Source organism: Mustelus asterias, chromosome 4 (genome assembly GCF_964213995.1).
Source record: "Mustelus asterias chromosome 4, sMusAst1.hap1.1, whole genome shotgun sequence".
NCBI classification, from domain to species: domain Eukaryota; kingdom Metazoa; phylum Chordata; class Chondrichthyes; order Carcharhiniformes; family Triakidae; genus Mustelus; species Mustelus asterias.
In genome coordinates, this window is record NC_135804.1 from 330,687 (window position 1) to 347,645 (window position 16,959).

At 46.8% G+C, this 16,959-nt stretch overlaps 1 protein-coding gene across 2 annotated transcripts in view; it reads right to left on the reverse strand.

Annotated features, from left to right (window-relative positions):
* cdh15 (cadherin 15, type 1, M-cadherin (myotubule)) overlaps positions 1-16,959 on the reverse strand; it is a 98,275-nt gene that overhangs the window by 25,285 nt on the left and 56,031 nt on the right. The gene's annotated exons all lie outside the window — the stretch shown is intronic.

Sequence of the window (16,959 nt, forward strand, 5' to 3'; positions counted from 1 at the left end):
ATTGATGCCCCTTTATTCTGAGACTCTGTCCTCTGGTCCTAGATTCTCCCATGAGGGGAAACATCCTCTCAGCATTTGCCCTATCAAGCCCTTTAAGAATCCTGTATGTTTTTGTGCGATCACCTCTCATTCTTCTAAATTTTGATTTGATTTATTGTCACATGTATTATTATGCAGTGAAAAGTATTGTTTCTTGTGCACTATACAGACAAAGCATAACGTAGACATTCAAGGAAAGATGAGAGTGCAGAATGTAGTGTTATAGTCATAGCTAGGGTGTAGAGAAAGATCAACTAAGTGCGAGGTCGGTCCATTCAAAAGTCTGATGGCAGCAGGGAAGAAGCTGTTCTTGAGTCGGTTGGTACGTGATCTCAGAATTTTATATCTTTTTCCTGACGAAAGAAGGTGGAAGAGAGAATATCCGCGGTGCATGAGGTCCTTAATTATGCTGGCTGCTTCTCTGAGGCAGCAGGAAGTGTAGACAGAGTCAATGGATGGGAAGCTAGTTTGAGTGATGGACTGGGCTTCATTCATAGAGGGGTAAGAAGCAGACAGGGCAGCGATCGCCTGGATCCCCTGTTCCTCTGTATAACAAGTATTCTGTTTTGGATACTGTTGGGGTGAGGGGGGGGGGGGACTTAACAGGGGTAAGCCATGGGGTACAGGTCTCTGGCACAGAGTCTGTCCTTGTTGCTCAGAAGGGAAGGGGGGAGAGGAGTAGAGCATGAGTCATTGGGGACTCCATAGTTAGGGGGATGGATAGGAGATTCTGTGGGAATGAGAGAGACTCGTGGTTGGTGTGTTGCCTCCCAGGTGCCAGAGTCCGTGATGTCTTGGGTTGTGTTTTCGGGATCCTTTAGGGGGAGGGGGACCAGCCCCAAGTCGTGGTTCACATAGGCATCACATAGGTAGGAAAAGGGATGGGGATAGAACATAGAACATAGAACATAGAACATTACAGCGCAGAACAGGCCCTTCGGCCCACGATGTTGCACCGACCAGTTAAAAAAAAACTGTGACCCTCCAACCTAAACCAATTTCTTTTCGTCCATGAACCTATCTACGGATCTCTTAAACGCCCCCAAACTAGGCGCATTTACTACTGATGCTGGCAGGGCATTCCAATCCCTCACCACCCTCTGGGTAAAGAACCTACCCCTGACATCGGTTCTATAACTACCCCCCCTCAATTTAAAGCCATGCCCCCTCGTGCTGGATTTCTCCATCAGAGGAAAAAGGCTATCACTATCCACCCTATCTAAACCTCTAATCATCTTATATGTTTCAATAAGATCCCCTCTTAGCCGCCGCCTTTCCAGCGAAAACAATCCCAAATCCCTCAGCCTCTCCTCATAGGATCTCCCCTCCATACCAGGCAACATCCTGGTAAACCTCCTCTGCACCCTCTCCAAAGCCTCCACATCCTTCCTGTAATGTGGGGACCAGAACTGCACACAGTACTCCAAGTGCGGCCGCACCAGAGTTGTGTACAGTTGCAACATAACGCTACGACTCCTAAATTCAATCCCCCTACCAATAAACGCCAAGACACCATATGCCTTCTTAACAACCTTATCTACTTGATTCCCAACTTTCAGGGATCTATGCACACATACACCTAGATCCCTCTGCTCCTCCACACTATTCAAAGTCCTCCCGTTAGCCCTATACTCAACACATCTGTTATTCCTACCAAAGTGAATTACCTCACACTTCTCCGCATTAAACTCCATCCGCCACCTCTCGGCCCAACTTTGCAACCTGTCTAAGTCTTCCTGCAAACTACAACACCCTTCCTCACTGTCTACCACACCACCGACTTTGGTGTCATCAGCAAATTTGCTAATCCACCCAACTATACCCTCATCCAGATCATTAATAAATATTACAAACAGCAGTGGCCCCAAAACAGATCCTTGAGGTACACCACTTGTAACCGCACTCCATGATGAATATTTACTATCAACCACCACCCTCTGTTTCCTATCCGCTAGCCAATTCCTGATCCAATTTCCTAGATCACCCCCAATCCCATACATCTGCATTTTCTGCAGAAGCCTACCATGGTGAACCTTATCAAACGCCTTACTAAAATCCATATATACCACGTCCACTGCCTTGCCCCCATCCACCTCCTTGGTCACTTTCTCAAAAAACTCAATAAGGTTAGTAAGGCACGACCTACCTGCCACAAAACCATGCTGACTATCACCTATCAATTCATTACTCTCCAAATAACTATAAATCCTATCCCTTATAATTTTTTCCAACATCTTGCCGACAACAGAAGTGAGACTCACCGGTCTATAATTCCCGGGGAAGTCTCTGTTCCCCTTCTTAAACAATGGGACAACATTCGCTAACCTCCAATCTTCTGGTACTATACCAGAGGCCAACGACGACCTGAAGATCAGAGCCAGAGGCTCTGCAATCACTTCTCTTGCCTCCCAGAGAATCCTTGGATAAATCCCATCCGGACCAGGGGATTTATCTATTTTCAGACCCTCCAGAATATCCTGCACATCCTCCTTATCAACTGTAATACTGTCTATTCTACTCCCTTGCAACCCAGTGTCCTCCTCAGCTATATTCATGTCCCCTTGCGTGAACACCGAAGAGAAATATTGGTTCAATGCTTCACCAATCTCCTCCGGTTCCACACATAACTTCCCTCTGCCATCTATAACTGGCCCTAAACTTGCCCTAACCAACCTTCTGTTCTTGACATACCTATAGAACGCCTTAGGATTCTCTTTAACCCTATCCGCCAAAGTCTTCTCATGTCCCCTTTTAGCCCTTCTAAGCTCGCTCTTCAACTCCCTCTTAGCCAATCTAAAGCTTTCTAGTGCACTACCCGAGTGCTCACGTCTCATCCGAACATAAGCCTCCTTTTTCTTTTTAACCAACAAAGAAACTTTTTTGGTGCACCACGGTTCCCTAGCCCTACCAATTCCTCCTTGCCTGACAGGGACATACCTATCACAGACTCGCAGTAGCTGCTCCTTGAAAAAACTCCACATGTCGGACGTTCCCAGTCCCTGTAATCTCCTAGTCCAACCTATGTTTCCTAATTCTCTCCTAATAGCCTCATAATTACCCTTCCCCCAGCTAAAACCACTGGCCCGAGGTTCATGCCTATCCCTTTCCATCACTAAGGTGAACGTAACCGAATTGTGGTCACTATCACCAAAATGCACACCAACTTCCAAGTCTAGCACCTGGTCTGGCTCATTTCCCAGCACCAGATCCAATATAGCCTCACCTCTAGTTGGCCTGTCTACATACTGAGTCAAAAAACCTTCCTGCACGCTTTGAACAAAAACTGACCCCTCTAACGAGCTAGAGCTATAACAATTCCAGTCAATATTAGTCAAGTTAAAATCCCCCATAACAATTGCCCTATTACTTTCACTCCTAAGCAGGATTGACTCCGCAATCCTTTCCTCAACTTCTCTAGAACTTTTAGGAGGTCTATAAAAGACTCCCAACAGGGTGACCTCTCCTCTCCTATTTCTAATCTCCGCCCATACTACCTCAACAGATAAGTCCTCATCAAACCTCCTCTCTGACACTGTGATACAATCTCTGACCAATAATGCTACCCCTCCCCCTCTTCTACCTCCTTCCCTACTTCGACTAAAACATTTGAACCCCGGGACCTGCAGCATCCATTCCTGCCCCTGCTCTATCCATGTCTCTGAAATAGCCACAACATCGAAGTCCCAGGTACTGATCCACGCTGCAAGTTCACCCACTTTATTGCGAATACTCCTGGCATTGAAGTATACACATTTCAAACCCTGCTCCACCCCACCTCTGCAATGCCGTGCATTGCAGTCCCCATCCATGCATCCCTCACTTTCAGCCCCACTACTCAGGATCCCTCCCCCCCCCCCGAATCAGTTTAAACCTCCCTGCATGGCCTTAGCAAATTTACCCCCCAGGATATTGGTCCCCTTCTGATTAAGGTGTAGACCATCCTTCTCATAGAGGTCACACCTTCCCCAGTACGAGCCCCAATTGCTTAAGTACCTGAACCCCTCCCTCCTGCACCATCCCCTCAGCCATGAATTCAAACCTTCCCTCTCCCTATTCCTCTCTAAACTATCCCGTGGTACAGGCAAGAGTCCAGAGATAACCACTCTGTCAGTCTTGGCCTTTAGTTTCCACCCCAACTCCATAAATCCCTGCCTAATATCCCCTTCCCCTATCCTCCCTATGTCGTGTGTCCCCACATGTACAATAACTTGTGGTTTATCTCCCTCCCCCCTAAGAGTCCTGAATACCCTGTCAGACACATCCCGGACCCCAGCCCCTGGTAGGCAACACACCAACCCTGAGTCCCTACCTTTAGTTCCGACCCTCCTATCTGTCCCCTTAATTGTGGAGTCCCCAATCACAAGGCCCAGTCTTTTACAGCCCCTAACCACCTGAGCTTTCTCACTCGGCTCACCCCCAGAGATCTGCTCTCTATGCTCAGTTGATTCCTCCTCAACTGTAGCCTCCAGCACCGAAAACCTATTATGGAGGGGAACCGCCCCAGGGGATTGTCTTCCCGATTGCTTCTTACCCCTCCTCCTGGCATTGACCCAAGCCTCATTTCTAGGAGTTACTATTTCTCTATAACTCCTATCAACTTCCACCTCCGCCTCCCGAATTATGCGGAGTTCCTGTACCTCCCCCTCCAGCTCCTTTACACGCTCCTCCAGAAGCTGCAATCTAATGCACTTCTTACAACTAAAATCTCCTGAAACACTACTGGATTTCCTCACCACATACATCCCACAGGAGATGCAGCATACTGCCTGAACTGCCATCCCTGAAGCCATTACCAGCAAGAAAAAAAGAAAACAAAAAACTTCCCCACACTTATAATTAGGTTAGAGGAGGATGGAAGGGTGGGATCCTCTACCAGTGTAGAGGATCGGGTATCTCCTCTGCACCAATTTATAGGGCTAGGGGCCCGAGAGAAAAAAAAACTACTACTGAGGGGGAACCTCCCAGGTAACTGACTTTTAAAGTTAAAATAAAAACCCTTCCCAGACTCCTAAGATGTAAGGCAGAAATTCAGGGAGTTAGGGTGGAAGCTTAGGGCGAGAACAAACAGAGTTGTTATCTCTGGTTTGTTACCTGTGCCACGTGATAGTGAGGAGAGGAATAGGGGGAGAGAGCAGTTGAACACGTGGCTACAGGGATGGTGCAGGAGGGAGGGATTCAGATACCTGGACAATTGGGGCTCATTCTGGGGTAGGTGGGACCTCTACAAACGGGATGGTCTACACCTGAACCAGAGGGGTACCAATATCCTGGGGGGGAAATTTGCTAATGCTCTTCGGGAGGGTTTAAACTAATTCAGCAGGGGGATGGGAACCTGAATTGTAGCTCCAGTGTACAGGAGGTTGAGAGTAGTGAGATCATGGATAAGGTTTCAAGGTCGCAGGAGTGTACTGGTAGGCAGGAAGGTGGTTTGAAGTGTGTATACTTCAACGCCAGGAGCATCCGGAATAAGGTGGGTGAACTTGCAGCATGGGTTGGTACCTGGGACATCGATGTTGTGGCCATCTCGGAGACATGGATAGAGCAGGGACAGGAATGGTTGTTGCAGGTTCCGGGGTTTAGATGTTTCAGTAAGTGCAGGGAAGGTGGTAAAAGAGGGGGAGGTGTGGCATTGTTAGTCAAGGACAGTATTACGGTGGCAGAAAGGACATTTGATGAGGACTCGTCGACTGAGGTAGTATGGGCTGAGGTTAGAAACAGGAAAGGAGAGGTCACCCTGTTGGGAGTTTTCTACAGGCCTCCAAAAGGTTCCAGAGATGTAGAGGAAAGGATTGCAAGGATGATTCTGGATAGGAGCGAAAGTAACAGGGTAGTTGTTATGGGGGACTTTAACTTTACAAATATTGACTGGAAAAGCTATAGTTCGAGTACTTTAGAGGGGTCAGTTTTTGTCCAATGTGTGCAGGAGGGTTTCCTGACACAATATGTAGATAGGCCAACAAGAGGCGAGGCCACATTGGATTTGATACTGGGTAATGAACCAGACCAGGTGTTAAATTTGGAGGTAGGTGAGCACTTTGGTGATACTGATCACAATTCGGTTAGGTTTACTTGAGCGATGGAAAAGGATAGGTATATACCGAAGGGCAAGAGTTATAACTGGGGGAAAGGAAATTATGATGCGATTAGGCGAGATTTAGGATGCATAGGTTGGGGACGGAAACTGCAGGGGATGGGCACAATTGAAATGTGGAGCTTGTTCAAAGAACAGCTACTGCGGGTCTTTGATAAGTATGTACCTGTCAGGCAGGGAGGAAGTGGTCGAGGGAGGGAACTGTGGTTTACTAAAGAAGTTGAATCTCTTGTGAAGAGGAAGAAGGGGACTTATGTAAAAATGAGACGTGAAGGCTCAGTTAGGGCGTTTGAGATTTACAAGTTAGCCAGGAAGGACCCAAAGAGAGAGTTAAGAAGAGCCAGGAGGGGACATGAGAAGTCTTTGGCAGGTAGGATCAAGGAAAACCCGAAAGCTTTCTATAGGTATGTCAGGAATAAAAGAATGACTAGGGTAAGATTAGGGCCAGTCAAGGACTGCAGTGGGAAGTTGTGCGTGGAGTCCGAAGAGATAGGAGAGGCACTAAATGAATATTTTTCATAGAAACATAGAAAAACTACAGCACAAACAGGCCCTTCGACCCACAAGTTGTGCCGAACACATCCCTACCTTCTAGACCTACCTATAACCCTCCATCCTATTAAGCTCCATGTATTCATCCAGGAGTCTCTTAAAAGACCATATTGAATTCGCCTCCACCACCACTGACGGCAGCCGATTCCACTCGCCCACCACCCTCTGTGTGAAAAACTTACCCCTAACATCTCCCCTGTACCTACCCCCCAGCACCTTAAAACTGTGTCCTCTCGTAGCAGACATTTCCACCCTGGGAAAAAGCCTCTGAGAGTCCACCCGATCTATGCCTCTCAACATCTTATACACCTCTATTAGGTCTCCTCTCATCCTTCGTCTCTCCAAGGAGAAAAGACCGAGCTCCCTCAGCCTATCCTCATAAGGCATGCCACTCAATCCAGGCAACATCCTTGTAAATCTCCTCTGCACCCTTTCAATCTTTTCCACATCCTTCCTATAGTGAGGCGACCAGAACTGAGCACAGTACTCCAAATGGGGTCTGACGAGGGTCTTATATAACTGCATCATTATCCCCGGACTCCTAAACTCAATCACTCGATTGATAAAGGCCAGCACACCATAGGCCTTCTAAACCACCTCCTCCACCTGCGGGGTGATTTTAGAGTCCTATGGACCCGGACCCCAAGGTCCTTCTGATCCTCTACAGTACTAAGAGTCTTTCCCTTTATATTGTACTCCTTCATCCCATTTGACCTACCAAAATGGACCACGACGTATTTATCTGGATTGAAGTCCATCTGCCACTTGTCCGCCCAGTCTTGCATCCTATCTATGTCCCTCTGTAACTTCTGACATCCCTCCAGACTATCCACAACCACACCAACCTTCGTGTCGTCGGCAAACTTACCAACCCATCCCTCCGCTTCCTCATCCAGGTCATTTATGAAAATGACAAACAGCAAGGGTCCCAGAACAGATCCCTGGGGCACACCACTGGTGACCGACCTCCATTTACAAAACTCTGATGCGGCCGCACTTGGAGTATTGCGTACAGTTCTGGTCGCCGCATTATAGGAAAGATGTGGAAGTGTTGGAAAGGGTGCAGAGGAGATTTACCAGGATGTTGCCTGGTATGGTGGGAAGATCGTATGAGGAAAGGCTGAGGGACTTGAGGTTGTTTTCGTTAGAGAGAAGAAGGTTAAGAGGTGACTTAATAGAGGCATACAAGATGATCAGAGGATTAGATAGGGTGGAGAGTGAGAGCCTTTTTCCTCGGATGGTGATGGCTAACACGAGGGGACATAGCTTTAAGTTGAGGGGTGAGAGATATAGGACAGATGTTAGAGGTAGGTTCTTTACTCAGAGAGTAGTAAGGGCGTGGAATGCCCTGCCTGCAGCAGTGGTGGACTCGTCAACGTTGAGAGCGTTCAAGTGGTTATTGGATAAACATATGGATGATATTGGAATAGTGTAGATTAGAGGGGCTTTAGATTGGAACCACTGGTCGGTGCAACATCGAGGGCCGAAGGGCCTGTACTGCGCTGTAATGTTCTATGTTCTATGAGGGTGATTAAGCGGTTTGGATCATGAATTGGCTAGCTGTAAGAAAACAGAGGGTGGTGGTTGATGGGAAATGTTTATCCTGGAGTTCAGTTACTAGTGGTGTACCGCAAGGATTTGTTTTCGGGCCACTGCTGTTTGTCATTTTTATAAATGACCTAGATGGGGGCGTAGAAGGATGGGTTGGTAAATTTGCGGATGACACTAAAGTCGATGGAGTTGTGGACAGTGCGGAAGGTTGTTGCAGGTTACAGAGGGACATAGATAAGCTGCAGGACTGGGCTGAGAGGTGGCAAATGGAGTTTAATGCGGAAAAGTGTGAGGTGATTCACTTTGGAAGGAGTAACAGGATTACAGAGTACTGGGCTAATGGTAAGATACTTGGTAGTGTGGATGAGCAGAGAGATCTCGGTGTCCGTGAAAGTTGGCACCCAGGTTTATAGGGTTGTTAAGAAGGCGTACGGTGTGTTAGCTTTTATTGGTAGAGGGATTGAGTTTTGGAGCCAGGAGGTCATGTTGCAGCTGTACAAAACTCTGGTGCGGCCGCACTTGGAGTATTGCGTACAGTTCTGGTCGCCGCATTATAGGAAGGGTGTGGAAGCATTGGAAAGGGTGCAGAGGAGATTTACCGGGATGTTGCCTGGTATGGTGGGAAGGTCTTATGAGGAAAGGCTGAGGGACTTGAGATTGTTTTCGTTAGAGAGAAGAAGGTTAAGAGGTGACTTAATAGAGGCATACAAGATGATCAGAGGATTAGATAGGGTGGATAGTGAGAGCCTTTTTCCTCGGATGGGGATAGCTAGCATGAGGGGACATAGCTTTAAATTGAGGGGTGATAGATATAGGACAGATGTCAGAGGTAGGTTCTTTACTCAGAGAGTAGTAAGGGCGTGGAATGCCCTGCCTGCAGCAGTAGTGGACTTGCCAACATTAAGGGCATTTAAATGGTCATTGGATAAACATATGGGTGATATTGGAATAGTGTTGATTAGAGGGGCTTTAGATTGGTTTCACTGGTCAGTGCAACATCGAGGGCCGAAGGGCCTGTACTGCGCTGTAATGTTCTATGTTCTATGTTCTATAACCGTTTGTAGTTTCTTGCGGTCTTAGACAGAGCAGGAGCCATACCAAACTGTGATACAACCAGAAAGAATGCTTTCTGTGGTGCATCTGTAGAAGTTGGAGAGAGTTGTAGCAGACATGCCAAATTTCCTTAGTCTCTTGAGAAAGTAGAGGCATTGGTGGGCTTTCTTAACTATAGTGTCAGCATGTGGGACCAGGACAAGTTGTTGATGATCTGGACACCTAAATACCTGAAGCTCTCGACCATTTCTACTTCGTCCCATTGATGTAGACAGGGGCATGTACTCCACGCTGCTCCCTGAAGTCGATGACTCTCTTCTTTGTTTTGTTGACATTGAGGGAGAGATTATTGTTGTCGCGCCAGTTCACCAGATTCTCTATCTCATTCCTGTACTCTGTCTCGTCATCGTTTGAGATCCGACCCACTACGGTGGTGTCATCAGCAGACTTGAAAATCGAATTGGAGGGGAATTTGGCTGCACAGCCATAGGTGCATCAAGAGTAAAGTAAGGGGCTGAGGACACAACCTTGCAGAACAACAAAGTTGAGGATGATTGTGGAGGAGGTATTGTTGCCTATCCTTACTGACTGTGGTCTGTGGGTTAGAAAGTCTAGGTTCCAGTTGCAGAGGGAGGAGCCGAGCCCCAGGCCATGAAGTTTGGAGATGAGTCTCACAGGAATAATGGTGTTAAAGGCTGAGCTGTTGTCTATGAATAGGTGTCTGACAGAGGTGTCTTTGTTATCTAGGTGTTCCAGGGTTGAGTGCAGTGCCAGGGAGATGGTGTCTGCTGTGTAAATTCCATTGAGTAGAGACCCAACTTGTTTAACCTTTCCCCATAAAACAATCCCTCTGTGCCGGGAATCATCCTGGTGAACCTTCTCTGAACTGCCTCCAATGAAATAATATCTTTCCTTAATAATTGGACCAAAACTGCTCTCAGTACTCCAGATGTGCTCTCACCAGTACCTTGTACAGTCGCAGCAAGATTTTCTACTCTTATACTCCAACCCCCTTGAGATAAGGGCCAACATTCCAGGCCTACCTATAACCCTCCAAGGATGGAGGGTTATAGATAGGCCTAAAAGATAGGGATATGTTCGGCACAACTTTTGGGGCCGAAGGGCCTGTTTTGTGTTGTAGTTTTTCTATGTTTCTATGTTTCTTCTACCGTTCCTGATTACCTGCAGACCCTGTGTGCTTCACGCACAAGTGCCCCCAAGTCCCCTTGTGTTGCAGCTTTTTGCAGTTTTTGTCCTTTTAAATAATACTGTTCTTTTGATCTCCTTTCCAAACTGAACAACTTCACATTTACCCACCTGATGCTCCATTTGTCAACTTTTTGCCCACTTACTTAACCTTTCAATATCTCTGTACACTTTATCTCTCTCGCCACTTGCCTTTCCGTCTATTTCCTCTCTCTCTCTTGTGAAGAAGTGCTTCCTGACATCATGCCTCAATGCCTGTTTCAGATTTTATGCTCCTTGTTTCTGAATTCCTTCACCAAAAGAAAGGATTTCTATCAAATCCTTTGATCAGCTTAAAGATCCCCACCTACTATTCTAAACTCAAGGAAATACAAGCTTAGTCTAAGCAACCTAAACCCCTATAGTCACCCTTTAAACCTACACTTGTCTAACAAAAATCCAGCAATCTCAGTTTTGAATTTTTCAATTGAGCCCGAGCCTCAGCAGCCAATTAGAGGAGAGAATTGCAGATTTCCAACATCCTCGCTGTAAAGAGTGATAACTTTAATGATAAATTTGAATTCTAAGGTTCTGCGCCTTTGTTCTGGACTCCCCGACCAGAGGAAGTAGTTTCCTTGACCTATCTGACGAAGGGAAGGCGGTAGATGTGGTTTATATGGATTTTAGCAAGGCGTTCGATAAGGTCCCCCATGCAAGGCTTCTAGAAAAAGTGAGAGGGCATGGGATCCAAGGGGCTGCTGCCCTGTGGATCCAGAACTGGCTTGCCCAAAGGAGGCAGAGAGTGGGTATAGATGGGTCTTTTTCTAAATGGAGGTCGGTCACCAGTGGTGTGCCCCAGGGATCTGTTCTGGGACCCTTGCTGTTTGTCATTTTCATAAATGACCTGGATGAGGAAGCGGAGGGATGGGTTGGCAAGTTTGCCGAAGACATGAAGGTTGGTGGGGTTGTGGATAGTCTGGAGAGATGTCAGAAGTTACAGAGGGACATAGATAGGATGCAAGACTGGGCGGACAAGTGGCAGATGGACTTCAACCCAGATAAATGCATTGTGGTCCATTTTGGTAGGACAAATGGGATGAAGGAGTACAATATAAAGGGAAAGACTCTTAGTATGGTACAGGATCAGAAGGACCTTGGGGTCCGGGTCTATAGGACTCTGAAATCGGCCCCGCAGGTGAAGGAGGTGGTTTAGAAGGCGTATGGTGTGCTGGCCTTTATCAATCGTGGGATTGAGTTTAGGAGTCCGGGGATAATGATGCAGCTATATAAGACCCTCGTCAGACCCCATTTGGAGTACTGTGCTCAGTTCTGGTCACCTCACTATAGGAAGGATGTGGAAAAGATTGAAAGGGTGCAGAGGAGATTTACAAGGATGTTGCCTGGATTGAGTGGCATGCCTTATGAGGATAGGCTGAGGGAGCTCGGTCTTTTCTCCTTGGAGAGACGAAGGATGAGAGGAGACCTCACTATAAGAAGGATGTGGAAGCGCTGGAGAGAGTGCAGAGGAGATTTACCAGGATGCTGCCTGGTTTGGAGTGTCGGTCTTATGAGGAAAGGTTGAGGGAGCTGGGGCTGTTCTCTCTGGAGCGGAGGAGATTGAGGGGAGACTTAATAGAGGTTTATAAAATGATGAAGGGGATAGATCGAGTGAACGTTCAAAGACTATTTCCTCGGGTGGATGGAGCTATTACAAGGGGGCATAACTATAGGGTTCATGGTGGGAGATATAGGAAGGATATCAGAGGTAGGTTCTTCACGCAGAGAGTGGTTGGGGTGTGGAATGGACTGCCTGCAGTGATAGTGGAGTCAGACACTTTAGGAACATTTAAGCGGTTATTGGATAGGCACATGGAGCACACCAGGATGATAGGGAGTGGGATAGCTTGATCTTGGTTTCAGATGAAGGTCGGCACAACATCGTGGGCCGAAGGGCCTGTTCTGTGCTGTACTGTTCTATGTTCTATGTTCTATGTTCTAATCGAGGTGGATAAGATGTTGAGAGGCTTTTTCCCAGGGTGGAAATGTCTGCTACGAGAGGACACAGGTTTAAGGTGCTGGGGGGTAGGTACAGGGGAGATGTTAGGGGTAAGTTTTTCACACAGAGGGTGGTGGGCGAGTGGAATCGGCTGCCGTCAGGGGTGGTGGAGGCGAACTCAATAGGGTCTTTTAAAAGACTCCTGGATGAGTACATGGAGCTTACTAGGATGGAGGGTTATAGGTAGGTCCAGAAGGTAGGGATGTGTTCGGCACAACTTGTGGGCCGAAGGGCCTGTTTGTGCTGTAGTTTTTCTATGTTCTATGTTAGAACCATAGAACCATAGAAAATTACAGCTCAGAAACAGGCCTTTTGGCCCTTCTTGTCTGTGCCGAACCATTTTTTGCCTAGTCCCACTGACCTGCACTTGGACCATATCCCTCCACACCCCTCTCATCCATGAACCCGTCCAAGTTTTTCTTAAATGTTAAAAGTGACCCCGCATTTACCACTTTATCCGGCAGCTCATTCCACACTCCCATCACTCTCTGCGTGAAGAAGCCCCCCCTAATATTCTCTTTAAACTTTTCTCCTTTCACCCTTAACCCATGCCCTCTGGTTTTTTTCTCCCCTAGCCTCAGCGGAAAAAGCCTGCTTGCATTCACTCTATCTATACCCATCAAAATCTTATACACCTCTATCAAATCTCCCCTCAATCTTCTACGCTCCAGGGAATAAAGTCCCAACCTATTCAATCTCTCTCTGTAACTCAGCTTCTCAAGTCCCGGCAACATCCTTGTGAACCTTCTCTGCACTCTTTCAACCTTATTTACATCCTTCCTGCAACTAGGTGACCAAAACTGTACACAATACTCCAAATTCGGCCTCACCAATGCCTTATATAACCTTACCATAACACTCCAACTTTTATACTCGATACTCCGATTTATAAAGGCCAATGTACCAAAGGCACTCTTTACGACCCTATCCACCTGTGACGTCACTTTTAGGGAATTCTGTACCTGTATTCCCAGATCCCTCTGTTCAACTGCACTCTTCAGAGTCCTACCATTTACCCTGTACGTTCTACTTTGGTTTGTCCTTCCAAAGTGCAATATCTCACACTTGTCTGCGTTAAATTCCATTTGCCATTTTTCAGCCCATTTTTCTAGTTGGTCCAAATCCCTCTGCAAGCTTTGAAAACCTTCCTCACTGTCCACTACACCTCCAATCTTTGTATCATCAGCAAACTTGCTGATCCAATTTACCACATTATCATCCAGATCATTGATATAGATGACAAACAACAATGGACCCAACACCGATCCCTGCGGCACACCACTAGTCACAGGCCTCCACTCAGAGAAGCAATCCTCCACAACCACTCTCTGGCTTCTTCCATTGAGCCAGTGTCTAATCCAATTTACTACCTCCCCATGTATACCTAGCGACTGAACCTTCCTAACTAACCTCCCATGAGGGACCTTGTCAAAGGCCTTGCTGAAATCCAGATAGACAACATCCACCGCCTTCCCTTCATCCACTTTCCTGGTAACCTCCTCGAAAAACTCTAATAGATTGGTCAAACATGACCTACCACGCACAAAGCCATGTTGACTCTCCCTAATAAGTCCCTGTCTATCCAAATATTTGTAGATCCTATCCCTTATCACACCTTCCAATAACTTGCCCACCACCGATGTCAAACTTACTGGCCGATAATTTCCCGGATTTCTTTTGGAACCTTTTTTAAACAACGGAACAACATGAGCCACCCTCCAATCATCCGGCACCTCCCCCGTGAATACTGACATTTTAAATATGTCTGCCAGGGCCCCTGCAAGTTCAGCACTAGCTTCCCTCAAGGTCCGTGGGAATACCCTGTCCAGTCCTGGGGATTTATCCGCTCTGATTTGCCTCAAGACAGCGAGCACCTCCTCCCCTTTAATCTGTAAAGGTTCCATGACCTCCCTACCCGTTTGCCCTATTTCCGTAGACTCCATGCCCGTTTCCGCAGTAAATACGGATGCAAAAAAACCATTTAGTATCTCCCCCATCTCTTTTGGTTCCATACACAGTCTACCACTCTGGTCTTCAAGAGGACCAATTTTATCCCTCACTATCCTTTTGCTCCTAACATACCTATAGAAGCTCTTTGGATTTTCCTTCACTCTGTCTGCCAAAGCAACCTCATGTCTTCTTTTAGCCCTCCTGATTTCCCTCTTAAGTAGCTTCTTGCACTTTTTATACTCCTTGAGCATCTGATCTGTTCCTTGCTGCCTGTACATTTCATACAACTCTCTCTTCCTCTTAATCAGTGTTACAATCTCCCTCGAGAACCAAGGTTCCTTATTCCTATTTACTTTGCCTTTAATCCTGACAGGAACATACAAACTCTGCACTCTCAAAATTTCTCCTTTGAAGGCCTCCCACTTTCCATTTACATCCTTACCAGAGAACAGCCTGTGCCAATCCACACATCCCAGATCCCTTCTCATTTCATCAAATTTGGCCTTTTTCCAGTTCAGAACTTCAACCCGAGGACCAGATCTATCCTTATCCATGATCAGGTTGAAACTAATGGCATTATGATCACTGGATCCAAAGTGTTCCCTCACACTCACATCCATCACCTGCCCTAACTCATTTCCCAATAGGAAATCCAATATCACATCCTCTCTAGTTGGCAGCTCTATATACTGATGTAGAAAATTCTCCTGAACACATTTTACAAACTCTACCCCGTCTAAACCTTTAACAGTATGCGAGTCCCAATCTATATGTGGAAAATTAAAATCCCCTCCTATCACACGGCGGCACGGTAGCACAGTGGGTAGCACTGCTGCTTCACAGCTCCAGGGACCTGGGTTCGATTCCCGGCTTGGGTCACTGTCTGTGTGGAGTTTGCACATTCTCCTCGTGTCTGCGTGGGTTTCCTCCGGGTACTCCGGTTTCCTCCCACAGTCCAAAGATGTGCGGTTAGGTTGATTGGCCATGCTAAAAAAAAAATTGCCCTTAGTGTCCTGAGATGCGTAGGTTAGAGGGATTAGTGGGTAAATATGTAGGAATATGGGGGTAGGGCCTGGGTGGGATTGTGGTGGGTGTAGACTTGATGGGCCGAATGGCCTCTTTCTGTACTGTAGGGATTCTATGATTCTATTCTATCACAACTTTGTGTTTCTTGCAGTTGTCAGCTATCTCTCCGCTGATTTGCTCCTCCAATTCTTGCTGACTATTGGGTGGCCTATAATACAACCCCATTAATGTGGTCATACCTTTCTTGTTTCTCAGCTCCACCCATAGGGCCTCTGTAGACAAGCTCCCTAATCTATCCTGCCTGAGTACCGCTGTAACATTTTCCCTGACCAACAATGCCACCCCCCCCACCTTTTATCCTTCTGCCTCTATCCCGCCTGAAACATTGGAACCCTGGAACATTGAGCTGCCAGTCCTGCCCCTCCTGTAGCCAAGTTTCACTAATGGCTATAATGTCATATTTCCATGTGTCTATCCACGCCTTCAGCTCATCTGCCTTCCCCACAATACTCCTGGCATTGAAATAGACACACCTCAAAAAATTATTTCCACCACACTCCACCCTTCCATTTGTGATTTTGCTTGAACTAACCTGTCTTTTTACCCCTGCTCCACTATCTGCTCTGGCACTCTGGTTCCCATCCCCCTGCAAATCTAGTTTAAATGCTCCCCAATAACACTAGCAAACCTCCCTGCAAGTATATTGGTCCCCTTGTAGTTTAGGTGTAACCCGTCTCTCTTGTACAGGTCCCACCTGCCCCAGAAGAGGTCCCAGTGATCCAAGAATTGGAAACCCTGCCCCCTGCACCAGTTCCTCAGCCACGTGTTCATCCGCCCAAGCATCCTACTCCTGCCCTCACTGGCATGTGGCTCAGGTAGCAATCCTGAGATTACTACCCTCGAGGTCCTGCTTTTTAACTTCCTTCCAAGCTCTTTGTACTCACTCTTTAGGACCTCCTCATTCTTCCTTCCCACGTCATTGGTACCGACGTGTACCACGACATCTGGCTGATCACCTTCCCACTTTAGAACGCTGTGCACGCGATCAGAGACATCGCTGACCTTGGCACCTGGGAGGCAACAAACCATGCCACGTTCTATCCTTTTATCATTCTAAATCCCTCAATCGCCTCACCTTCCAAATTCAAGGAAACACAAGCCAAGTCTATTCAAACAGCTCTAATTCTTTACATTCAAGACTATATTCACATCCCCGTTTGTGTGTGTGCAGTCAGTTCCCTTGATTTAATCATTCGATATTTTACTCTGTCTATTCTCATCTTGGATACATATTAAGGTAATCTGGAATTCCATAATTTACTGGGTGGGAGAGGGTTTGATTAAAGGACACAAGACTTTTCAGGGTTTGGTTTATCATTGTAGTCTGCACCCTTCCATCCAACAAAGAAGGTCCAGCAAACAACCCATTTCAGATGCCATGTCTACAGTGTACCTT